This window comes from Anabrus simplex, chromosome 2 (genome assembly GCF_040414725.1).
Source record: "Anabrus simplex isolate iqAnaSimp1 chromosome 2, ASM4041472v1, whole genome shotgun sequence".
Lineage (NCBI taxonomy): Eukaryota > Metazoa > Arthropoda > Insecta > Orthoptera > Tettigoniidae > Anabrus > Anabrus simplex.
In genome coordinates, this window is record NC_090266.1 from 684,887,007 (window position 1) to 684,914,248 (window position 27,242).

A 27,242-nucleotide genomic window follows, 5' to 3' on the forward strand; every position below is an offset into this window, starting at 1 on the left:
TCATAGCCATGTCCTGTCCCATTGTCGCCATAAGACCTCTGTGAATCTGTGCGATGTAAAATAAATGGCAATTTTTTTAAAAATCTAATAACCCATACTAAACTAACCAAATATGAGGCAGATCACCATAAATCAGTTGTTGAGAAGTTAGCTATACTATATTGCAGCGAGAGAAGGGGGCAGAGGATTATTTTGTAAAGTAAATGGCAAATTATTTGAAATAAAATAAAATAAAAATTATGGGAAAAAATAATAAAAAATATTTTGAACATTTCAAAGTATCAGGTTTAGTCCAAGTTAATGACGGTTGCCTCTTAATGTCTGTATGCCAAATGAGACAAAATGAAGAATTATCATTTACTTTGCAAACATTGGTAACATTCAAGCTCCATAAAAAAGAGAAGTCAGCTATCTTCTGAAGTCTGGCATTATGTGAAGTAACTGTAACTGTAGTAGTCATTTTACTGATTACTCGTTGAAAAGGTGGTTTACCAAGCAAGTGGCTGGGTGGATTAGATCATGTAGCTGTCAGCTTGTATTCAGAAGACAGTGGATTTGAACCCCCCAATGTCAGCAGCCCTGAAGATTGTTTTCCACAGTTTCACATTTTTGCACCAGGCAAATGTTGGGACTGTATCTTAATTAAAGCCAAGGTTGCTTTCTTCCCATTCCTAGCACAGTCCTATCCGATCATCACCATAAGAAGTATCTGTGTTGGTGTGATGTAATGCAAATTGTAATTTTTAAATTGAAAATGTAACTAAATAAAAATATTTCTCAGGTTACTGTAATTCAGCCCAATACGTTTTGCTTATACTTTTTCCAACACTGGTTGTATATAAATGATGAGGAGTGTAAGGCAAACATGAACACCCAATCCTCAGGTGAGAGGAATTAACCAGACACACATTCTCATTCTCAGAAATCTAACCTGGAGTTGTCTGATATGAAGGCCGTTAGCCATTCAGTCAAGGAGCCAGACTAGCCCTTGCAGATCCCTGTCCCTAACACTCGTCTATATAACTAACCCCATGGCACTACAGCCCTGAAGGGTCTTGGGCTACCAAATGACTGCTGCTCAGCCCGAAGGCCTGCAGATTACGAGGTGTCGTGTGGTCAGCACGACGAATCCTCTTGGCTATTATTTTTGGCTTTCTAGACCGGGACTTGTGTATATAATGTTACAAATAAAACACCATCTGTTGTTTTACTCTAATTTATTTCAACATGACCCAGTAAATGCACACATATGGGTGCATGCACACACACATGCACGCACGCACACATGCGTGCATGCACGCACACAGAGTTCTATTCAACTATGACTGATCACACTCACTAATTGCTGGCTATTTACAAGTCTCTGCTCTTCTCACACAGCAGATGCTCCAGCTCATTTGAGAGCTTTAATCCTGATTGCCAGACTTTTCACTGGTGGTCACAAGTCAGTCACCCCCATAGAGCAGCTGTGTGTAGACAGCTAGGTTTGAACACAGGGCTACCGGCCACACAACACACGAGGACTGTTCCTTGGTTCAACTCCAGTAATTCACACAGTCACATACACAGTCAAGAACCAAACAGCAACAGGTCAACAGTGCCAAACAGCAGAACTGTACTCCTCACAAAATGACCACCACCACTGTTCCAATTACACTCACATAGCTGCTAATATCGCTGACGCTACGTCGGTTCTCAGTCCACAGAAGCACACACACACAACACTCCAAGGCAGCACACAGTCTTCCGTCCCGTATGCCGTCCCCAGTCCAGCCAACCACCTGACACTCCAATGCAACAAAAACCCTACCCCCCTCGTCCAGACCCCGATGGAACACAAGCAACAGCCAACACAACTGCCACCCTCAGCCCAACCACTGAACCCCAACACCCCAAGCCCAATCCCAACTCCAACACCAAGCCCAACGCTGACTCCACCATGGAGTCCCGCACTGACTCTAGCACTCACCGACTGTTCACAGCTAGTCTCCTTTCCATAGCTATATTCACAATGTGGCTAGAGACGGAACATTCTCATTGTATGTCCCAGATAACAATACTCGGAAAGGCTGGCCCCACCCTCTAGGCCAGTTAGGAGCTCCCCGGTTGTCTGACTCACTAGCCCCTTGCAGGAAGTACCAAAAGGGGCTACCATAGGGCTGACATGTAACAATATGACTGGTTCAACTTCCAAGATCACACTGCACAAAACATATCTTGTACCAATTCTAATGTACAGTCTGGAAGGAGCAACTTTGACTGGACCTGGAAAAAGTTGCATACAGGCCCCTTAGATGAAGTTCCTTTGTTCTTGTCTCATAAAGACAAGGAGAGACAAAATAATGAATTAGAATATCCAGCAACAACTTGGATTGGACAAAAGTATGTTTAGAATTAAGCTGATTACGATGGTATGAACATATGAGAAGGATGGCACTAAATACGACTTCAAGAGCATACTATGAAAGGAATGATTTTGGTAAGAGGCCCAGAGGGAGACCTCATGCTGGTTGGGAAAAGCAAATTTTCAAAGGCCTTGCAAAACATGATGTAAATTGGCAGCAAAAGGTAGAACATTGGCTATGGTTGGACAGGAAAAACTGGAGGAGGCTCATAAATACCCACATCCGGCTTGCTGAAGCAGAGAACTGATCATGATGATGATGAGGAGGAGGACAACAATGACAATGACAGAGTTCACCAAAAGAGATATCAATCTATTCTGCATTTTAGGACTCAAGTATTCATTTTGTATGTTTTATTATCAATAAAAGCTTCTAGTAGTGGGTAAGCAATACCAAGCACCTCAATAATACTTAAAATTTCTCTGCTATGAGGAGCAGATTCTTCACCATTGTCCTGATGAGGTATATTACAATTTATGTTAATGTTAGGACTACATTTAGAATATGCTTTTATAATTCTGTTGTCTTCTTGAAGATAGTCTACCACAGTTGTTTTGTTTTCCTTAAACTCTCATTATGTTAAATGCTGCATTAGGTAATAATTTCTGTTAACCCCTACTAGTTTGTTATTTGATTTTGTTTCTGCAATCTGTATTATTTAACAGGTAAGTATTTGATGTCACTGGGACAGAAAATTGTTTGGTCTGGGAAGGTAGTGGTTGTGACCTTAAGGTACAGCAACAGAAACTGTCTGGGGTGAAAATGGGAAACCATGGAAAACCATCATTGGGGCTGAAAATGATGGGGCTTAAATCAACCATCTTCTGAATGCAAGCTTATAGCTACATGATTCATAACAAGCAGCCACCTCCGTCAGCAGTATTTTATTGTGCCCTTCCACAAACCACCTGTGAAATGTAACATGTACACTCATTGAACAAACATTGACTGCTAACTAAAATCAAAGAATCTGCCACATCAGAGACCCACCAATCAGGGTAAATCTCTACAGGACTGGCCATGAAATGGAAGCATACATAGTATCTGGCTTGTAGACATCACTGAGATTTTATTTCTAGATTGTTGCTGAACACAAGCAATAAATAGTGCAGGAAGTTATTTCTAGAAGGTAAAGAAGCAGCTAACATTCCAATAAAACTGTTAATGACATGCCTCATTTGCTAAGTGGAGGTTATGCAACCTATTCTGCCAGTGGGATGTACTAGCTTAGTCAGTAGAGGTGCAGTATATGGGCGATAGGGTATAAATTTCACTGTACTGAGTGAGTTGACAATGCCATTAGGGTCACAAAGCTGTGAGCCTTCATTCCTACTGTTGGCAGCCCTGAAGATGGTTTTCTGTGGTTTCCCATTTCCACACCAGGCAAATTCTGAAGCTGTACCTTAATTAAGGCCATGGCAGCTACCTTCCCAATCCTATCCATGCTTGTGCCACTGAAAACCTTTGACGTGTAAGTGCGACATTCAACCACTAACAAAAAAAAAAATTGCAGTGGTTCGAATCCACTTAGTGCTCACTACCCTCTTCTTTTATTCTTAACTAGAACAACTTGTAAGCAAAGTCCTTTTTGGAATACACTGACAATATTTACAGGCACCAGTTATAATGATTTCTTTATTTAGTTTCATTTCTCTCTATAGTAGTATGTATGATAGTATTTGGTCCACTAATAGTTTAGGTAATAGGGGAGACTGGGGTATTGGCGAACACTGAGGTAATGGTGAACAGGGTATTTTTTGGGCAACGGTTGGCATGCCTATGTCTTAATTGGTGCTGCTACCTAGCGCGAGTGCTCCTCTGACTTCCGCATCAGCCTAAAATCCAATTGGCCGCAAGACGCCAGTGTGAGAAGGTCAAACGTGTTTAGTACGCGACTGCTTATAACACTGTGCAGCTGTTAATTGCAAAAGTAAGTACATATTTGGTTACTTTGTATTTATATGGATAGTACCTGTAAAATATACCTTCATTTATACAATATCTCGAACCTACAGAACTCTTTTAAACCGTCTATTTCTTAAGTTAACGACAAAGCAATATCAAGGCGTACAATGGGGCTATGGCGAACAACTTGTTCGGTATTGCCCCATGTAATTTACGATTGATAAAACTCATTTCATTGATTTAAAAACATTCAATTTAGGGTGATAGGTCTCGTTTTATGTATCGCAGATATATATTTATTTATCTGTTCAATTATTCATTCAGTTTATTTATTAACACATCTTTAAAATGTTTCAGATGAGGAATCCGAAGCGGAAGACAGCAAAAGCGAGCTGAACAGAGGAGGAGGTCGAAAGAGCCAAGAAAGTTAGAACAGAAGGCAGACCTATACGAGAAGTAGCTAGATTATTCACTATTCTTGTTACTACACTATATGATAGACTTCAATCTGGTAACACGGAGGCACCAAACATGGGGAGAAAACCCGTATTTTCTATAGATCAAGGAAAAGATATGGCCTGTCATGTAATTTGTTTAGCCAAAGCTTTCTATGGAATTAGTCCAAGCGAATTAAAACGTCTTGCATTTGAGTTTGCAGAAAAAAATGAAATCACAAATAACTTCAATAAAGAGAAACGTGAAGCTGGTGACGATTGGTTAGCTGGATTCTTAAAAAGAAATCCTTCCGTAAGCGTAAGGAAACCTGAGGCAACGAGTCTGAATCGCATAACAGCGTTCAACAAAGATGAAGTTCATAGGCTTTTTTCACTCTTGTCCGAACTGATGGCTAAGTACAACTTCCCTCCATCGAAGATATTTAATATGGACGAAAGTGGCTTAAGTTGTGTCCAGAAACCAGGTACCATTCTGGCTCCCATCAGAAGCAGGTAGAAGCTGCTACTAGTGGAGAAAGGGGAAGAACAATAACCGTATGCTGTGCAATGAATGCTGTTGGATTGTACGTTCCCCCAATGATGATTTTTCCTGCACTGCGCCTCAAAGCCGAATTTCATCGTGGTGGACCAGAAGGAACAATCTATGCTTGCTCCAAATCGGGTTGGATCACAGAAGAGTTGTTTAACACCTGGTTGCTACATTTTGCTTCTTTTGTTGGTGCCTCAAGATGAAACCCCGTTCTTCTAGTGCTGGACAATCACTCCAGCCACATTTCTTTGTCTTCATATAATTTCTGTAAGGGCAATGGTACATGCATGCTATCATTACCCCCACATTTTTCTCATTCATGCAACCCCTTGACATTACTTTCTATGGGCCTCTGAAAGCCGCTTTCAATAAATGTGATATTCACATGAGAACCCAAATATCATCATGTCAGATGTGCCGGTCATTTTCAAGAGAGCCTTTATCAAAGTAGCGAACATTGAGAAAGGAGTGTCCAGCTTTAGAACGACAGGAATATTTCCTCTTAACCCAGGTGTTTTCAGTGAGGAGGACTTCCTTGGTGCTACAGTGAGAATTGTTCATGACAATGAGACACCTGAAGAAGAACAACCAGAGGAAGAGATACGTGAAAGAGTTGAAAGCAGGCCAAATACAATTTCAGCAGATCATGTGGCTTTGCAGATATTTCACCAATCCCAGGCCCGTCATCAAATTCCGGACAAAAATATCGTGGTGCAGGTGGACGAAAGAAACAACATTCAGAACATCTAACAGCAACTCCAATGAAAGAAAGACTTCAAGAAAAGGAGAAGAGAAGGAAGTGGAATGCACAGAAGAAAGTCGGTGGTGCCAACAGTATCTGAAATGGGTGTTGGAAGGAAAAGGCGTAATACCATTGAGAAGCCTTCATGCAGTAGGTCAATTAATTTTGGATCATCAGAAGATGAAGTTCTAAGTGAAAATATTTGTGACGACACTGACGAAGATGATCTTGCCGATATATTGGACATGGATGGTGAATCCAAAACTGATTCTGATGAGTTATGTTGTGTTTGTGCGGAATTTGGACGTGACATTGAGTTATGGTATAAATGTTCAAATGCATCTTGCAAGCATTGGACTCACAAAGACTGCAGTTCTTGGCAAAATAAGTCTGAACGTTACTTACGTGACTTTTTGCATCAGAAAGTGTCAATAAGAGTTTAACCTAAATCATACTGTTCAAAATATTGTAAGTTATGCTTTAGTAGCCTAAATATATTTTTTACATCATTTTGAACATATTATTTGCATGAGGGGTAATGCCGAACGTTGCAGTAATTTTTTGAAACTGATTTTGAAAATATTTCTATCTGCATTTGAATGTTATAATTGTGAGTACTTACGGGGTAAATACAATGCATTTTACTAATCCACATTGTTTTTTCAACAGTCTTTAAACTTTTGTAAAATCTCGCTTTAAAGCTTAGGTGTTCGGCAATACCCCGGTCTCCCCTATGGTAAGCATAGAGAGAAGGCACATTAATTCTTTTTACTTCTGTTACTACCCACTTGCATATAATTAGACACATTATTTTATTTTTTAATGCACAAAACATGTCAGTTCATCACTGCATTAAGCATAACGTAAATGGCCTCATCCTTGATTTCTATGACTGAAGGAAGATAATGAGAATTGCTGTGTTTCAGTAGAAGTATTTTGACTTATCAGTGGGTTGGCCAGTGAATTAATAGCTCAGCCAGCCTGTAAAATGGCTGGATAATGTCAGATACTGTAGCTGACAGCTGAGGTTTCAAATCCAAGTCTTCTCTACCTTTTGTGTGCATTCAGTATTACTATTATGTTTGTCATTAATAGCCATCACATAATGCAGTGAGGGAGGTGGCTAACTGAACCCTAATGGAATAAGAATATCTCACCATAGTGAGTTAATGATTGCTGACAATGTTTCTACAGCAGCCGGAACTTATATTTTTACGTGGAATCCAAATCACCCTGCAAGCTCATCTAGTAACTTGTATAAAGGCCTTTGGCTTTGATTACAACTTGAAGTCTGTGAGGAACAGAATCCATGAGATGAGCAATATAATGCTTGCTCTCATCAACCTCTTCTCAAGCATCAAGGGCTAGATCCCAAAAGTCATCTTGGGATTTTTGGTTGGGGTCAGGCCAGTTCTCCCTCATTCCACGCTTTGTCTCAGCCTGTATGTTTTGGACTGGGTTGAAATCTGGCATCCAAAGAGGCCAGTCTATGAGATTGATTTTATTCCTGTTCAGCAAATCATGTCTGGACCATCGCTGATGTGTGATGGGAGAATGGTTCTGAAAGTGAATTACTCTCTCAGCATACAGCTGCTGCATTGATGGGGCTATAATATCTGATGATATGAATGTATCAGGCTGTATTTAGCTGATCTTGTATCCAGTAGAGCATTCAAAGTCCCTGGGAGGATATCCATCCCCACACTGGTTAAGACACACAACCACCATACGAAGACAAAGATGAAAAGATTTGTGCAAGGAAATACCATGTGGCAATCCCCATCAATATTTTTCTCTGCAAATTGCAGGTGGTAGAGTTGATGTTCATCAGAGAGTTTTGGCTTAATGGTCGTGCTTCTACTCCGCAAGCCAGCGTTAGGAGGGAAGTCATTGCTGAACGTATCTATGGAGCCAGGAAACCCAGTATTGTGCTTTAATTGCACTGCATTCGGAAATGAATTCTGATGTGATGCACTCACCAGTTCATTAGTCTGGACTGGTGTTGAAACACACCAAACCACATCTCCTGGAATTTCCTGTTTTGCAATACTGTTGAAACAATCTTCTAGCTGTCCTGGCAGGAACCACATAGCACTCACCTACCCCAGACATGCCATCATGAAACCCTCCTCTACAAGTGTTAAAACTTGCTTGTGGACAGACTGTTGGAGGTGAGGCATTGTGTCAGAAAATGATTTTTGAGGCAGACTTGATACTGGGTCAATACCCTTTCGTAAACACTCATGAATATTCAGGTTAGTTTTTTGAGTAGCGAGAAAAATTACACCCCAGCGAACTACAATCACTCAGTGTCATGTGTGATTTCATGGATAAGATACTCGCTTGCTCTTCTGCACATACATGTTCAAGTCCCAAGCTTGACATGTTTAAAAAATTAATTAAAGCATGTCCATTTCATAGTGCACTGTTTTAAGGTAATGCTGTACTCATCTTGAACAGCCATCTTCTGTGCATTTGAATTAAACAGTGCAACTATTGTTATATATTTTTCAGCTTCATGTAATCACTTGTGGAAGAGAAGTATGGTCCAGGGATGGTTTGTTGAACAGGACAAAATCAATCTTATAGAATGGCTTCCTTGTAGACCTCAGCCCAGTCAAAAACGTGTGGACTGAGATGAAATGCAGCAAGAGGGGGAATTGGCCTGACCCCATCCCATGACCTAGGGGATCCAGTCCTTGATGTTTGCAAGGAGGTTTTCAAGAGTGAGCAATGTATCAATCATATCATGGCTTCTGTTCCTCGCACACTTCATGTGGTAATCACATGTCTCCTGGAATTTCCTGTTTTGCAATACTGTTGAAACCATTTTCTAGCTGTCCTGGCAGGAACCCCATAGTACTCACCTACTCCAGACATGCCATCATGTAACCCTTCTCTACAATAGGGTCCAGGGATGGTTTGCTGAACAGGACAAAATCAATCTTATAGAATGGCTTCCTTGTAGATCACAGTCCAGTCAAAAACATGTGGACCGAGACGAGTTACTATAAAAGCTCATGGGGTAATTTGGATTCCATGTGAAAATACACTGACTGACAGAGCAAATGCAACACCAAGAAGGAGTGGTCAGAACTTTATGCCAATTGCAGGGTAGACTGACGTCACTGAGGTATGCTCATGATGTGAAATGCGCCACTGTGCTGCGCACGTAGCGAACGATAAATGGGACACGGCGTTGGCGAATGGCCCACTTCGTACCGTGATTTCTCAGCCGACAGTCATTGTAGAACGTGTTGTCGTGTGCCACAGGACACATGTATAGCTAAGAATGCCAGGCCGCCGTCAACGGAGGCATTTCCAGCAGACAGACGACTTTACGAGGGGTATGGTGATCGGGCTGAGAAGGGCAGGTTGGTCGCTTCGTCAAATCGCAGCCGATACCTATAGGGATGTGTCCACGGTGCAGCGCCTGTGGCGAAGATGGTTGGCGCAGGGACATGTGGCACGTACGAGGGGTCCAGGCGCAGCCCGAGTGACATCAGCACGCGAGGATCGGCGCATCCGCCGCCAAGCGGTGGCAGCCCCGCATGCCATGTCAACCGCCATTCTTCAGCATGTGCAAGACACCCTGGCTGTTCCAATATCGACCAGAACAATTTCCCGTCGATTGGTTGAAGGAGGCCTGCACTCCCGGCGTCCGCTCAAAAGACTACCATTGACTCCACAGCATAGACGTGCACGCTTGGCATGGTGCCGGGCTAGAGCGACTTGGATGCGGGAATGGCGGAACGTTCTGTCAGTGATAGTCACCGCAGACGAGTGTGGCGTCGGCGTGGAGAAAGGTCAAATCCGGCAGTAACTGTGGAGCGCCCTACCGCTAGACAACGCGGCATCATGGTTTGGGGCGCTATTGCGTATGATTCCACGTCACCTCTAGTGCGTATTCAAGGCACGTTAAATGCCCACCGCTACGTGCAGCATGTGCTGCGGCCGGTGGCACTCACGTACCTTCAGGGGGGCTGCCCAATGCTCTGTTTCAGCAGGATAATGCCCGCCCACACACTGCTTGCATCTCCCAACAGGCTCTACGAGGTGTACAGATGCTTCCGTGGCCAGCGTACTCTCCGGATCTCTCACCAATCGAACACGTGTGGGATCTCATTGGACGCTGTTTGCAAACTCTGCCCCAGTCTCGTACGGACGACCAACTGTGGCAAATGGTTGACAGAGAATGGAGAACCATCCCTCAGGACACCATCCGCACTCTTATTGACTCTGTACCTCGACGTGTTTCTGCGTGCATCGCCGCTCGCGGTGGTCCTACATCCTACTGAGTCGATGCCGTGCGCATTGTGTAACCTGCATATCGGTTTGAAATAAACATCAATTATTCGTCCGTGCCGTCTCTGTTTTTTCCCCAACTTTCATCCCTTTCGAACCACTCCTTCTTGGTGTTGCATTTGCTCTGTCAGTCAGTGTATATGTTCCAGCTGCTATAAAAATATCATCAGTCATTAACTCACTACACTGAGATACTCTTATTCCATTAGGGATCAGTTTACGAACACCTCCATGGTATTTTGCGATGGCTAGTAATGACAAACGTACCAACGTTGAATACAAAAAAGGTAGAGACTGGAATTTGTACCTCAAATTACAACTACTGTATCTGACAATATCCATCCGATTTACAGGCTGAGTTATTATTCCACTGGTTAGCCCGTTGAATAAGTCCTTCTAAAATGCAGCATTCCTCATTATCTGTCTAATGCCTTCAATTATAGGAATCAAAGATAGATCAATTTATGTTATGCTTAATGTAACAAGGAACTATCGTATTTTGTGCATTATACCATAAAAATAATGTGTCTAATTTAGTGTAAGTAGGTAATAACAAAAATAAATAATGTGTCCTGTCTCCATGCTTACCTTCTTACCTTAAACTATTAATGGACCAAATACTGTCGTACATACTGCTATACAGAAAAATGAAATAAGGGAATTATGGTGACTGTTCTCTATTAATATTGTTAGTATATTTTAAAAAGCAGCTGTGCTTACAAGTTGTTCTATTTAGCGATTAAGAAAAACGTAACATGTATTAGGAATATTCGAAACACTGCAATTTATATCCTACTGCCCATATTCAGCACTTCTACCAACTAATCTACTACAATCCACTGTAAGAACAGGTTGCATAACCTTCACTTAGTATTGAGGTATGTTATTAATGGGTTTATCAAAAAGATAACTGCTCCTTTACCTTCTAGAAATAATTTTTGCACTATTTGTAGTTTATGTATTATGTGTCAAGCTAGAAATCAGATCTCAGTGATGTCTACAAGCCAGATACTATATATACTTCCATTTTATGGCCATTACTATACAGATTGGTGGGTCTTTAATGTGGTGGATTCTTCAATTTCAACTATCGGCCAAATTTTGTGGGAGGGAATGTACATCAGTTAGGAGGTAATTCTCACAACAATAGAAAACAACAAAGTGCCTTATCCCAACCATGATATTGGCAACATAGTCAATACCCCCAGCTATGTCAGGGGTTACTGATCAGGCTAGCCAATTTATTTCTGCTTCTTGTCTCCCCAGCAGCACAAGGGTTACCCATCCAAGACCAACAACAATACTCAGAATTTATAATTACTGTATTGTAAATTCATAACCTATATATGAATTGCTCTTTTCTTTGTATTTACATGTTGCTAAGAATATTTTAATTAATAATCTTAGGGCAACGTGGTTGATAAAGTTCTACACTCACAATGATCATTTGCCGGTGTTTTCCCTCTGGCTCACGTAAAGCTGCCATGGTGGGAGTAAATTATATTCCCAATATTTTCAAATTCATTAGCACAGGGAGAATTGTGAACTGGCTTTATATCACCACTAGGATATCCGGCTCCATGGCTAAATATTTTTTTAAATGCTATTTGTTCAGGGCGTCGACTCATGTGGATCTTTTGCCCCTACTGGCACCATGTTGTATGAACCTGCGTGTAATTGGAATGGCAGTAGTGTGGAATATTGTGTGTGAGGAAAGGAAGATTAAGGACGTCACAAACACCCAGTCCCCAGGCCAGGATATTCATCATTACAATTAAAAACCACTGACCCGGCCGGGAATCAAACCCGGGGCCACCGGGTGACAGGCGAACGCATTCCCCCCTGCACCACGGGGCCGTACTGGCTAAATAGTCAGTGTGCTGGCCTTTGATCAGGGGTCCAGGTTTTGATTTCCGGCAGGGTCAGGAATTTTAACCATAATTGGTTAATTCCCCTGGCACAAGGACTGGGTGTATGTGTCGTCTTCATCATCATTTCATCCTCATCATGATGCGCAGATCGCCTACGTGCCTCAGATCAAAAGACCTGCACCAGGCCTCTCCAGAGGCCACACGCCATTATTAATACTATTACCACTACGATTTTTTCTACTTGAAACTCTCATTCTTTCATCAAAAGACAATGAATGCTAATGTCCCTCCTTCTCAACACTAATCTATCTTTCTGAGCACTACCTAAGAATTTTGGCTAAGAAACCCATTATTGAAAACACACCAGCGGCATGCAGTGACCCTCTAGGTCAGGCATGTCAAGGTCATGAGCTGACCGACAGCTCTGCGTGCACAAGAAACAGCTGTTATGGGCGCTAGTCCAGAACATTATCAGATACTGCAAACCTGGAGGGGTGTACATTACACATTCTTAACTATGGTACTCTGTACAATACATGTATACATTCTTTCATATAAGGACGTACATAATTAAATGTGTTCGATGTGGCATTTGTATAAAATGTGCCGAACAACATGCTTTGTAACTACTGTGTACCAGGAAAATAAATAATTACTTTAAAGGTTGCCATAAGCAATGACTAACAAAATAAAAGACATTTAAGTTTTAGGGCCTTAACATGCTCCACTCACCTATGAACATTTATGAAGCAGAATAATGTCAAATACGATGTCGCTACTATATCGCTTCTGTAGCAAAACATCATGCTTTCATAAACTTAAACAAAAGAAAAGAGGCTATGATAAAAGTAGCATCTCTTCAGGCAACCATGTTGATATAGACGTACATAAATACACACTAGCAAATTACTGTGTCGGTCCTTATACTACAGCCTATACAGCTGAATGTGTCAACTTATAGACCAAACAGGTAACTAGAACCCATCACCGCCAGGTGTGCTCAGCCTTGAGTCAGGAACGTGGGGAAGTACAAGCCGAGGGAGGGGAAGTGACTTGCATCCTTGTGCACAAGTTTTTCTACTACGGGCACAGCCCTTATGGCAGGCAAGCCTTGACATCCATGCTCTAGGTGGATGAAGCAGTGGATTCAAACTGCAATAACAAATATGAAAATAAGAGAACTTTCTAAAATAACCTTCATACAGGATGATCATATTATATTTTTAAGATATCAATTAAAAAATGTGATGTAAGTACAAGCTATAAAACCAACTATATACTGTAATCAGGAAAAGAATTCAGTTCAAATTTAAAGAAATCAGTCATGAACTATAGTGCAATATATATTTGAATCGTTAGTTTCAGAAACGAATCTTCTCCAACGTACCAAATTGTTCAGAAAACAGGAAAAACTGTCTGTAGTGTGTAATGTCATTGCTATCCTTCCGATATTTATTATGCTTACTCTACTGTTGAAATGACTATGACAGATAGGTTGTTTGTATGAATTAGTCCAATACGTTTCTTTACAGACTTCGTTGAAAATGGTGGAGATGTGCTGTTTTTGCAACAAACACCATTAATGAGAATATAAGGAAGTGTAACATTGATTTTAACGTCATTTCAATTTCAAAAGGAACTTTATTTGTACTGAGGAAATACAGTGTTTAAACCCATTATTTAATAGTTATTTGTAAGACTTACTTATTTGCACATATTATGATTAGACTACATTGTATAGAAAAATGAACAGAAGAATACTCCTTTTATGTCCCTTTCCAAAGTTCAAAATATATATAAAACAAAACAACACAGTATAATACAAGTAACATGTAAGTCTCTTATCTTTGAACAGTGCTTCTCACTTCTATTGCGCTGATGTTGTCCATGCAAACAGTTCATTATAAAACTGATGGTGTTCTTCTGGTATGTAAGATTCCAACCTTTATGTCTGCTAATTTCTTTTCATTTAATGGAACACAGCCTTGTGGATAAGCAAGTCTAGTTGGTAACACAGGGAGACGGGTTGCAGAAATAAGCAACTTGAAAGTATGAACGCACAGTCCATCAATACAGTATTTTCCTAAGACATGAATTGCCTCATACTGAAACTCCATAAATTGATTTATATGAAACGCGACTTTTGCATCTCTTTTCATACCTCGTCCTAGCGACTCAAGTGAATTAAAAACAACACCTCTCCAGGATAAGTGTTCTTTCTGCACAAAATGGAAACTTTCATTCGCGACTGACAGGCAGAGATGTATGGTAGAAGTGTTTTTTCTGCACAAAGTGGTAGCCCTTCGTCCATTAATTATGGCAGTATTAATAACTTATATAGTGTCAAAAAGTGGAGAAGTGCTGTTTCTGCAACAAACGATTCATTTCTAATAATGTCATATATTCAACTATTAATATAGGTAGGTGCTTGTGATTTCCCTGTAAGAACAAACAACCTGTTTCTGATGTGTTCCTCATTAGCATCATTGCAACCCAGGTACAAAGTGAAAGTTTATTTTCTCTTCCACCCAGAAAAAGGAACTGCAGCACAGTCAGCTGATACATGCTTCAGTTCAAAACATAATGTGTATACTGAATATAAGGAATGCTTTGCAGGCATAGAACGTTGCAGGACCAAACTTCTTTAGCATCACTGTATAACTTTTAGCACTAACTAAAGCAACAGCTTTATTAATGTACGAGAGGGAATCTGAGTTTTCCAGCAATAAAATAGCTTATATTGGAAAATTCAAACCCAGGATCAACCTGAATTCGAAACTCGGCTACTGGGTGGAATGCCAGCAGCTAAGCCACTGCACTAGTCGCATCCCCTCACTGCATGGTGATGATGACAATTATAGTGAACTTAACAATCATAGCGAAGTCAATATAATTCTTACTACCGGCGGCCCCACGTTCGATTCCCGGCCGGGTCAGGGTTTTTTAATTGTAAATGATTAATATCCCTGGCTTGGGGACTGGGTGTTTGTGTCATCCTTAAAGTTCCTTTCCTGACATTCAACACTCTACACTACCGTAATTCCAATTCATATCATATGGTGCAAGTATTGGGAGGGATGGATAATCAAGATTGTACTATACTGGATACTAATGCCTTGAACTACAGTATAGCTTTGACAAAAATTATGGGGAATACACTACCTTTCAATGTTTGAAAATGTGGCAAAATAGAAATGATATCTATATATATAAAATAAGAGTTTTGTCTGTACATTGCTCAGAATTTGAAAAGAATGGTATTTCTGTATCGGTCATGTACACAGTAACAAGGAAACGCATTTTTTACTTTTCCATAATGTCTGTCTGTCTGTCTGTCTGTCTGTCTGTCTGTACACGCATCACAAGAAAACGGCAAAGAGAATTTAATGAAAATCGAAATGTAAAGTCGGGTGATGAACCACTACAGTCTAGGCTATAAATTATTTTATTCACGTTGAGTGAAATAGTAGTTTAGGGGAAGGCCTGAAATTTAATTCTCAAATACTTGTTATTAGTGGTCGTGTCATAATGAAAATCAGTATGCAAAGTCAGGGTAATAAGTCGATATAATCTAGGCCATAAATAATTGTATTCACGCTGAATGAAATGGCAGTTTAGGGGAATGCCTAAAATTTAATTTTCAAATATTTATATTATTAGTGGTCGTATCTTAATTGAAATCGGTAGACCAAGATGGGAAATAAGTCGCTACAATATAGGCTACTTGTCTCAGGTGATTGGTATTTAGATGTTCCCATATAAGACTCGAACCAAATGTGGCAATAGGCATGATCTTAATGTTGAAGAATTTTGTAGCGGCTTGAACAAACATCTATCTAGGCCTACATATATAAAATAAGAGTTTTGTCTGTACATTGCTCAGAATTATAAAAGAATGGTATTTCTGTATTGGTCATGTCCACAGTAACAAGGAAATGCATTTTTTACTTTTCCGTAATTTCTGTCTGTCTGTCTGTCTGTCTGTCTGTCTGTCTGTCTGTCTGTCTGTCTGTCTGTCTGTCTGTCTGTCTGTCTGTCTGTACGCACATCACAAGAAAACGGCTGAAGAGAATTTAATGAAAATCGGAATGTAAAGTCGGGTGATGAACCACTACAATCTAGGCGATAAATTATTTTATTCACGCTGAGTGAAATAGTGGTTTAGGGGAAGGCCTGAAATTTAATTCTCAAATATTTATGTTCAATCAATCAATCAATCAAAACTGATCTGCATTTAGGGCAGACGCCCAGGTGGCAGATTCCCTATCTGTTGCTTTCCTAGCCTTTTCCGAAATGATTTCAAAGAAATTGGAAATTTATTGAACGTCTCCCTTGGTAAGTTATTCCAATCCCTAACTCCCCTTCCTATAAATGAATATTTGCCCCAGTTTGTCCTCTTGAATTCCAACTTTATCTTCATATTGTGATCTTTCCTACTTTTATAAACGCCACTCAAACTTATTCGTCTACTAATGTCATTCCACGCCATCTCTCCGCTGACAGCTCGGAACATACCACTTAGTCGAGCAATTCTTCTTCTTTCTCTCTTCCCAACCCAAACTTTGCAACATTTTTGTAACGCTACTCTTTTGTGGGAAATCACCAAGAACAAATCGAGCTGCTCTTCTTTGGATTTTTTCCATTTCTTGAATCAGGTAATCCTGGTGAGGGTCCCATACACTGGAACCATACTCTAGTTGGGGTCTTACCAGAGACTTCCTTTACATCCTTACTACAACCCCTAAACACCCTCATAACCATGTGCAGAGATCTGTACCCTTTATTTACAATCCCATTTATGTGATTACCCCAATGAAGATCTTTCCTTATATTTACACCTAGATACTTACAATGATCCCCAAAAGGAACTTTCACCCCATCAACGCAGTAATTAAAACTGAGAGGACTTTTCCTATTTGTGAAACTCACAACCTGACTTTTAACCCCATTTATCAACATACCATTGCCTGCTGTCCATCTCACAACATTTTCGAGGTCACGTTGCATGTGCTCACAATCTTGTAACTTATTTATCACTCTATAGAGAATAACATCATCCACAAAAAGCCTTATCTCAGATTCCACTCCTTTACTCATATCATTTATATATATAAGAAAACATAAAGATCCGATCATACTGCCTTGAGGAATTCCCCTCTTAATTATTACAGGGTCAGATAAAGCTTCACCTACTCTAATTCTCTGAGATCTATTTTCTAGAAATATAGCAACCCATTCAGTCACTCTTTTGTCTAGTCCAATTGCACTCATTTTTGCCAGTAGTCTCCCATGATCCACCCTATCAAATGCTTTAGACAGGTCAATCGCGATACAGTTCATTTGACCTCCAGAATCCAAGATATCTGCTATATCTTGCTGGAATCTTACAAGTTGAGCTTCAGTGGAATAACCTTTCCTAAAACCGAAATGCCTTCTATCGAACCAGTTATTAATTTCACAAACATGTCTAATATAATCAGAAAGAATGCCTTCCCAAAGCTTACATACAATGCATGTCAAACTTACTGGCCTGTAATTTTCAGCTTTATGTCTATCACCCTTTCCTTTATACACAGGGGCTACAATAGCAACTCTCCATTCATCTGGTATAGCTCCTCCGACCAAACAATAATCACATAAGTACTTCGGATATGGTACTATATCCCAACCCATTGTCTTAAGTATATCCCCAGAAGTCTGATCAATTCCAGCCACTTTTTTAGTTTTCAACTTTTGTATCTTATTTTAAATGTCATTGTTATCATATGCAAATTTTATTACCTCTTTGGCCTTAGTCTCCTCCTCTATCTCAACATTATCCTTGTAACCAACAATCATTACATACTGCTGACTGAATACTTCTGCCTTTTGTGGATCCTCACATACACAGTCTCCTTGTTCATTAATTATTCCTGGAATGTCCTTCTTGGAACCAGTTTCTGCCTTAAAATACCTATACATAACCTTCCATTTTTCACTAAAATTTGTAGACTGCCAATTATGCTTGCCATCATGTTATCCTTACCTGCCTTCTTTGCTAGATTCAATTTTCTAGTAAGTTCCTTCAATTTCTCCTTACTTCCACAGCCATTTCTAAATCTATTTCTTTCCAGTCTGCACCTCCTTCTTAGTCTCTTTATTTCTCTATTATAATAAGGTGGGTCTTTACCATTCCTTACCACCCTTAAAGGTACAAACCTGTTTTCGCATTCCTCAAAAATTTCTTTAAACCCATCCCAGAGTCTGTTTAAATTTTTATTTACCAATTTCCACCGATCATAGTTACTTTTTAGAAACTGCCTCATGCCTGCTTTATCAGCCATATGGTCCTGCCTAATAGTCCTACTTTTAAGACCTTCCTTTCTATCACATTTATTTTTAACTACCACGAAAACAGCTTCATGATCACTAATACCATCTAATACTTCAGTTTCCCTATAGAGCTCATCTGGTTTTATCAGCACCACATCCAGGATATTTTTCCCTCTGGTTGGTTCCATCACTTTCTGAATCATCTGTCCTTCCCATATTAACTTATTTGCCATTTGTTGGTCATGCTATCTGTGTTCGCATTTCCTTCCCAATTTACATCTGGCAAATTCAGATCTCCTGCTACAATCACATTTCTTTCCATGTCGTTTCCCACATAGCTGACTATCCTATCAAATAATTCCGAATCCGTGTCAGTGCTACCCTTTCCCGATCTGTACACTCCAAATATATCAAGTTGCCTATTATCTTTAGAAATGAGCCTTACACCTAGAATTTCATGTGTCTCATCTTTAACTTTTTCGTAGCTTACAAAGTCTTCTTTCACCAGAATGAACACTCCCTCTCCCACCATTCCTATCCTATCTCTATGATAAACACTCCAGTGCCATGAGAAAATTTCTGCATCCATTATATCATTTCTCAGCCATGATTCAACTCCTATTAAAATATCTGGTAAATATATATCTATTAAACTTAATTCTATTCCTTTCTTTACAATACTTCTACAGTTCAACACTAACAATTTTATGTCATCCCTACTTGATTTCCAGTTCCCTGTTCCCTTATCACCGCTCCCTAGGCCATCCTGTTTCCCTGAATGTACCTCCCTATTACCCTTCCAAACAAATTTCCTAACTTATACATACCACTGCGGTTTAAGTGAAGGCCATCTGAGCGCAGATCCCTATCTCCTACCCACCCATTAGGATCTAGAAATTTCACTCCCAGTTTCCCACATACCCACTCTATAGTCTCATTTAAATTCCCAATCACCCTCCAGTCAGTATCCCTCCTACACAGTATTCCACTAATAACAATCTCCACTTTCCTAAACTTCACCCGTGCTGCATTTACCAGATCCCACACATCTCCAACTATCAGCTTGCCTTACGTTGTTGGTACCAACGTGAAACACTATCACCTTCTCCTTCCCCTCCTCCCTCTCTTCTACTTTCCTCAACATCTGCCCCAACCTAATTCCTGGATAACATTCTACCCTGGTTCCCTTTCCTCCACACACTTTCCCCACGTGTCTAACGATGGAATCCCCCATGACAAGAGCCTCAACCCTACCCCCCTCGTTTGATCCCCTCCCCTCCTGGTCAGCCCTATCTTTCCTGATAGCTGCAGAAGCTACTTCCTCCTCCCTTTTCTCCTTCCCATGACCCTGTTCCACCTGTCTTTTCCTATCCTATCCTCTACTCTACATTTCCCTTTCCTACCTTTTCCCTTCCTCCTACTTCCACACATCTCACCAACAGTTCCCTGTCCCTCATCTTCCCTCTGTTGTTCTACCTGGAGTGACTCGTACTGATTTCGCACAGACACCTGTCCTGAATTCTGATGCTGAATAGAGCCCTTAGCCTGCAATCTCCTTCCCCTTAGAACATTAGACCACCTGTCTTCTACAACTCCCCCCTTTCCTTCCCCTCCCTCTTGTACACCTACTGTAACCTGTTCATCATTTGAGGGAGTCCTATCATCCTTCCTGTCTTCTGTGAGAATCCTAATTATTCCCCTCAAACTTTCCAACTCCTCCCTCTTACCCCTCAATGCCTCGTCACACCCACAGTTCGTACACTCGCGCTCCTTAGCCATTCTTTACGGGGGGGAAAATGAAATTAAAAATAAAATAACTTATTTGCAAAAAATAAATGAACGGAGGGATGTATTGTCTGGGATAGAACTCAAAGATCACACAACAATAAGGTAATTAATATACGACTACACTACAATACTACTTAGTCGTGCTCTATTTTTATCCTACAACCCCTAACAGGATAAAAACTGCTGTTAATTACAGAATATCGAAAGTAATACACACGAACTACACAATTCCAAACTGCAGTTAAGCCTATCCTAATTACAACAACAGTATTTTAGTAAGAGTTTCTACGGATACCTCTACTACACTTGTACTACGCAAATATTTTACAATAATAAAATAAGCACACTAAATTCTAATAGGATATTACTCGTACACTACTGTACAGTACACTACAGTAATTTTTAAACTACTTTCAGACGCACGGTATCCTAATTACGATACCGGTACCGTATGTCACTACTAAGCACAACAGAAATGAAATTTGCAAGAACTACTGTACCGGTACTCAAAGATTACCAACGAAGCTAAATGCTTAGACAAATTATTATTAGTATTACGGTCTAATAGATACACACGAAAGATAACACACGAATATAGCAGGCAAGATACGGCACTATCTAAATGTACTGTATCTATACTACAATGTATCTACACTACACTGCGTTTGGTTAAATGCTTAAGTATTGAAAGGATTGTCGTACACGAAGACAAATACGAATATAACTGGCAAAATCCTATCTAATATATTATACCTTATCTTCACTACAATTCTACTGAAATGTGGTTATGTGATTATTACAGCTGGTGGATTACTATTATTTTCCCTACTCCACGGGACGGAGAATAAAAGTGTCCTTAATTAGGCCTACTGAAAAATACGAGGTTCTCTACAATAATTTCTCAAAACTACTCCTACTACTCCAGGGACTTGAACTGCAATTACTGGGATATATGACCTTTATTATTATTAGCTAACCGCTCATAAATACCGGTAATGAAAGATCGAGGGAACGAAATATAAATTACGGATACTTTAACTACCTACTCAGAAGTACAAATGATTGGAATACAAGGTCAGCTGATTTTTATTTATATTTACTTGACTACACTACTCCCTTTGTTCACGACTGTAGCCAACAATGCAATATTTGAATATGAGGAGCGACAATAATCAATAACAATACAACGACTGTTAACTATTACCGTGTGATCTCTAACTATCTTATGGAAGTTTACAGGCGTATAGTGCTTTTTAGTGCAGTAAATTATTACCTTCGCGATAGTTTGGACGGATATCTATACGAAATACCGGAGAAATTTCGGCGGGAGTTCCGGTACTATTCCTTATGATAATCTGCCTTTGTAAGTATTATACCAACGAACGTACAGATATTCACAAATATTTTTAAAGTTAATATTATTACCTAAAGTATTTCCTAAACCTAAATTCGAAACAAGGTACACCTAGCTAGCCTACTTAACCTAGAGAACGTAATTTACTGAAGACCAACTGAATTACCGGTAGGGCCTACTTGTTATAAAATTTAAATAAATATCACCAATTTCTACCAACAAGCACTAAACACCACTATATAAATAGCACTAAATGAATCACAAATACAAAAAATTAAGCATTTCAATAGGTTTTAACAACTTTATCACTACAATAATGCAAGACGTCTCTCAACAGCCAACCGTTCTCAAGCGCATCCAACAATGTTATTAGTGGTCGTGTCTTAATGAAAATCGGTATGCAAAGTTGGGGTAATAAGTCGATATAATCTAGGCCATAAATAATTGTATTCACGCTGAGTGAAATGGCAGTTTAGGGAAATGCCTAAAATTTAATTTTCAAATATTTATATTATTAATGGTTGTATCTTAATTGAAATCGGTAAACAAAGATGGGAAATAAGTTGCTACAATATAGGCTATACATTATAGTATTCACGCTGAGGAAAATGGTAGTTTAGGGTAAGGCCTAAAATTTAATTCTCAAATATTTATGTATCGTATCTTAATGAAAATTGGCATGAAAGGTCGGGCAGTAAGTCGCTATAATCTAGACTATAAATCATTTTATTCACGCTGACTTTAATGGTAGTTTAGGGGAAGGCCAAAAATTTAATTCTCAAGTATTTGTTATCAGTGGTCGCATCGATAAATACTACATAACTAAAGTTATATAGTACTAAATTTACCATTATTTATGTCTTATACATTGTTACCGTACCGGCTGTGATCACAAATATATTCATGAGTTTGGATTTTTTTTTTTTTATTAAGTGTATATCAGCGCCGGGTCACAAGAAGATTGGTAAACAGAATTTAATGAAAATCGGTATGTAAAGTCGGAGAATTATGAACTACAGTCTACGCTATAAATACTTTTTACGGCGCCCTAATATCACAGAGTCGAAAGAAAACTAAATTTGAAGCCCCATATTATAGAAAGCTCATAAAATTGATCAACAGTAACATTACATTGACCGTTGTTTGTTGTGATGTGCTTTGTGTCTTCCGTTGCCACTCATCTCCGATAGATAGGATTAGGTACTGCTGCGTACCGTATATTTTTTTTAAATTTGCTTTACGTCGCACCGAAACAGATAGGTCTTATGGCGACGATGGGGTAGGAAAGGGCTAGGAGTGTGAAGGAAGCGGTGTTGGCATTACTTAAGGTACAGCACCAGCATTTGCCTGGTGTGAACAATGGAAACAATGGAATGCCATCTTCTGGGCTGCCGACATTGGGGTTCAAATCCACTATCTCCCGGTCGCAAGCTCACAGCTGAGCGTCCTTAAGCACACGCCAACTCGCCCGGTCGTACCAAGTGTAACAGCCTGCCCGAAAACTGGCAGGAAGTATCTGGGGAGTTCGATAACATTCTTCTTTAGCATGCCATTCCTCTGGTTCATAAATTTTCTGATACGACTGTACGTAACTCACTGGTTCATCATAGCATTTGATCTATTCAATCCCTACTCTGAGGCACTGTTTGGAGTGAGCAGTGTGCATATTTAATGGAATAATGGCAGAGGAGTGTTCACAGCTGTCTGCGGCCTGGTCATTCCAGCTCTGGAACTTACGACTGTTAGATCGGCATCGTAGTACTGTTCGTTAAAAGTGAGAAAATGTGTGGTTTTTCATTTGATCGAGTGTTTTATATGATAATATTGCTTTTAATCGCTACATTCCTACTGACGTTTTTGTAATGACATATGTTAACTTCAGTTAGGAAAACCACAAAGTCAGTCTTTCTGAGAATCCCATAGTGAAGCACGGGCACATCAGCTAGTCATTATATAAATACGTGGATTGGGGCAAAAGGCATGGCTATTTTTTTTTTTTTTGCTTGTAGATATGTGAACGGATCACAAATGTAAATGTGTCGTGTGGAAGTTCTGCAGGCATAGTGTGTTTGCAGAACAACAGATGGCTCAGTGATAGCTGGTAGTAGTGCAGCGAGGGCTGTGAAATCAGTCAGTTGGTGAGTGTCGTGCGAGATGGAAGTAACCCATGTTGAGCAGCGTGCTTACATCAAAATAGCCATTCTCTGAGGGAGAAATGCGATGGAATGTCACAGTGAATTAGTGGAAGCCCTTGGGAATAATGCCCTACCATACCGTACAGTAGCACGGTGGGTAGGAAAGTTTCAGCAAGGACTTGTGTCAACCAGTGATGACCAACGTTCGGGATGACCTGACAGTGTGCGGACCGACGTGGCACGCACCGTCATCAAGAAGCTCATGGATGAAGACAGACGATGGACGCTACTGAATTTAGAGAGGGCAAGTGGCATCGAGAAATGCACCGTCCACAGGATATTACGTAATGAGCTGCAACTGCACAAAATCGCATCGCGGTAGGTACCGCATGCACTGACGGAAGTTCAAAGGTGGGTGCTCTATGCAATATGCTCCGACCACCTTGCACGCTGGTAACAGGACGGCGATCAATTCTTGTCACGAATAATCGCCATCGATGAATTTTGGGACAGGGCATACGAACCAAAACTGAAACATCTGTCCACGGAGTGGCGACATGCTGGATCACCAAGGAGGCAAAAGGTCTGTCAGAATCCTTTCCCAGTCAAATTGATGGTGATCGCCGTGGATGATGTCAGGGGTGTCATTGTTTGCCACTTTGTTCCACATGGCAGAACAGTGACCGCACAGTACTACAGGGACTTCCTGGTGCGACAGGTATGACGTGGCGTTCGGGAGAAACGTCCAGATCATGTGGACAGTGCAATAATCCTGCACGACAATGCAAAACCACATAAAGCAGAGTGTGTAGGGCAGCTACTATAATGTTGGGGATGGAAAGAATTGTAGCACCCACCGTACTCTCCCGACATTTCAACCTGTGACTTTGATCTCATTCGAAAGATTAAGAAACCACTACATGGTATGTGGTTTGCAACACGAGAAGATATTGCTAATGCTGTGCTCCAAAAGGTGACCTGATTCACACATGGTGCGGCAAATGCTGAGGCAGATGGTATTCAGCGCCTCCCACATTGTTGGCAGCGTGTGGTGTCAGTAGCAGGGGACTACTTTGAGGGTCATTAAGCCCAGGTTTATCATGTCAACTTTATGTGTACTGTGTTGTCATTCTTTTGCATCGGGAAGGCCATAGTGCCCTGTATGCTACCGTAATAAATTAGTGTGTTACGATATTTCAGTGCTATTCATTGTCCACACATGTAGTTAACACCTTGTCCTTTCGTCTGTGTATGTCACATTTTCCAACCAGACTGGTATCTTCAAGAAAAAAAGTAGTTGCTATGACTTTTGCCCCAACCCTCGTATAATATATAAATGTAAATGTCGGTCTGTTGGTTTGTTAGTCTGCTTGTCTATCTGTCTTTCTTTCTTTCTTTCTTTCTTTCTTTCTTTCTTTCTTTCTTTCTTTCTTTCCTTTACGTAAAAACTACTTGACCGACCAAGTTGAAATTCAGCAAGATTACAATTGGTGGTTTCAATTAATAAAAAGGCTGCTTACTGTCACACTGTCTCTTAAAAGGGCTGTGCAGCATTGTGAAGCAAGTTAGGGGAAAATGTATGCCAGGGACCCTTTAAAGTGAATATGCTGTTTGTTAAACAAGCCTGTTTATATTGAATTCGTAGGGAGCTAGAAGAAAAACATGGCACTGGACAGAGGAAGCGGAGGGTAGGGGCTGCGATGGTTAGGAAGCCCTGGAAGAACATCAAGAAAGTAGCAGAAAGAGAGGTCCTTTATGTGCCCTATGCTGCACCAGGACTGACAGTCATTGTATTTATCTAAATGTACCTACAATTAAATTTCCTGAAAAGAAAGTTTATATGCATTTCCTTCTTAATTCTTAAGAGTTTTCCAGGAAAACATGCTTTTCCTTGTTCTGCAGCACACTTTATCTGATAAAAACAAAAATAATTGGTAAACTGTTCGTCTTGCAAACAAAAGAGTAAACATACAGAATTTGGTAGTAAATTTCCTACATAAATGCCCATACATGTTTTATATCAAGGATTTGCCAGAAAATTACATTTTTTACTTGTTAAAGGAGCATTTTTTGCATGCGGCTGAGGGTGCTCACATGGAAAAACTTTACGTAAACTGCATGGACCAATTTTGTGAAAACTTCTAATATATTCTGGAAATGACCTACACATTAAGCAAGAGAATTTTAAAAAAATCAATAATATATGCTACAGTATGTATTTTCACTCAGTAGGAATTGTGCTTCTTCTACATGTGATTCAAGTTGCTTCTGTGTGGGTAAGGAGGCGAGGCCAGACAGAAAGATCACCCCTCCTACTTGCGCAATAAAGAAAGCAAAGAGTGAGGAAAGGTAACCTGCTACCACAAGGTCCACACTTCCTCAAATTCCTTTGAGTCTGGTTGTGGGACTGTCATATTTGTTGCTTCATCAGCTATGCATATACTGACAAGATTCAAATACTGTTTGCATGGGGCACTGAAGCACTGCCATTGTCTCTAGGGAAGGCAGGTGCGAGTTATTATTGGTTGACATTTATATCAAACTGGAAAGAATTTTACGAGTGTGAAGCCGTGGGTAATTGCTAGTTCATTATAAAAGCTATATCAAGCTTGTATAAAATAATTGGTGAGTAGGTAATGATCTGCTGGAACAGATGTGTAGACACTAGTTTAGTAGCAGGAGATATGTGAAGCACTCCCATCTTACAGAAAATAGTTTTGCAACAAAAGTGTCCCCTCCTCTGGGGTAAAGAAATGCATTGGAAAATATTTGCAACAGATTTATGATAGAGTAAATAAGTAAGAGATCAAATACAATTTTACGCATCAACCTGAAGAACATACGGAGAACTGTGAACAAACCTTTGATAAAAAAAGAAAACTAAGAGATAAACAAGGTTGAGAGAGCTTCAGTATTTCAAGCTAAATATTTGCATCACTGAGTATACCTTCAGCTCTTCACCTTTGTTTCAGGAGGAAGGACAGAGAAGAAACCTGGTGCAATGTACTCTACTGACTTCAGGAGTTAAAGAATGTAAGGGACACAAAATTACTTTGCTCTAAACACACTATGGAGAGGAGGTCTTTAATTTTCTCAGTAATTTTAATCTACTGTGTATCACCACATCTGATAATAATAATAATAATAATAATAATAATAATAATAATAATAATAATAATAATAATAATAATAATAATAATATTGGTTTTATATTGCAGTAACTAATTTTACAGTTTTAGGAGGTGTTGGAATTTAGACCCACAGGAGTTTTTTACTTGCCAGTAAATCTACCAACATGAAGCTGATGTAGTTGAGTGCCTACAAATACCATGCAACTGAGCCAGGTTCAAACCCACAAACTTGAGCTTAGGAGACCACTTCTCTACCACCTAAGCTTCTCAGCCCGACCATCTGATCACATCCCACCAAGATGACTGCATC

General features: G+C 40.0%; 1 protein-coding gene across 9 annotated transcripts in view; it reads right to left on the reverse strand.

The window, feature by feature from the left end:
• LOC136864371 (uncharacterized) overlaps positions 1-27,242 on the reverse strand; it is a 366,118-nt gene that overhangs the window by 115,123 nt on the left and 223,753 nt on the right. The gene's annotated exons all lie outside the window — the stretch shown is intronic.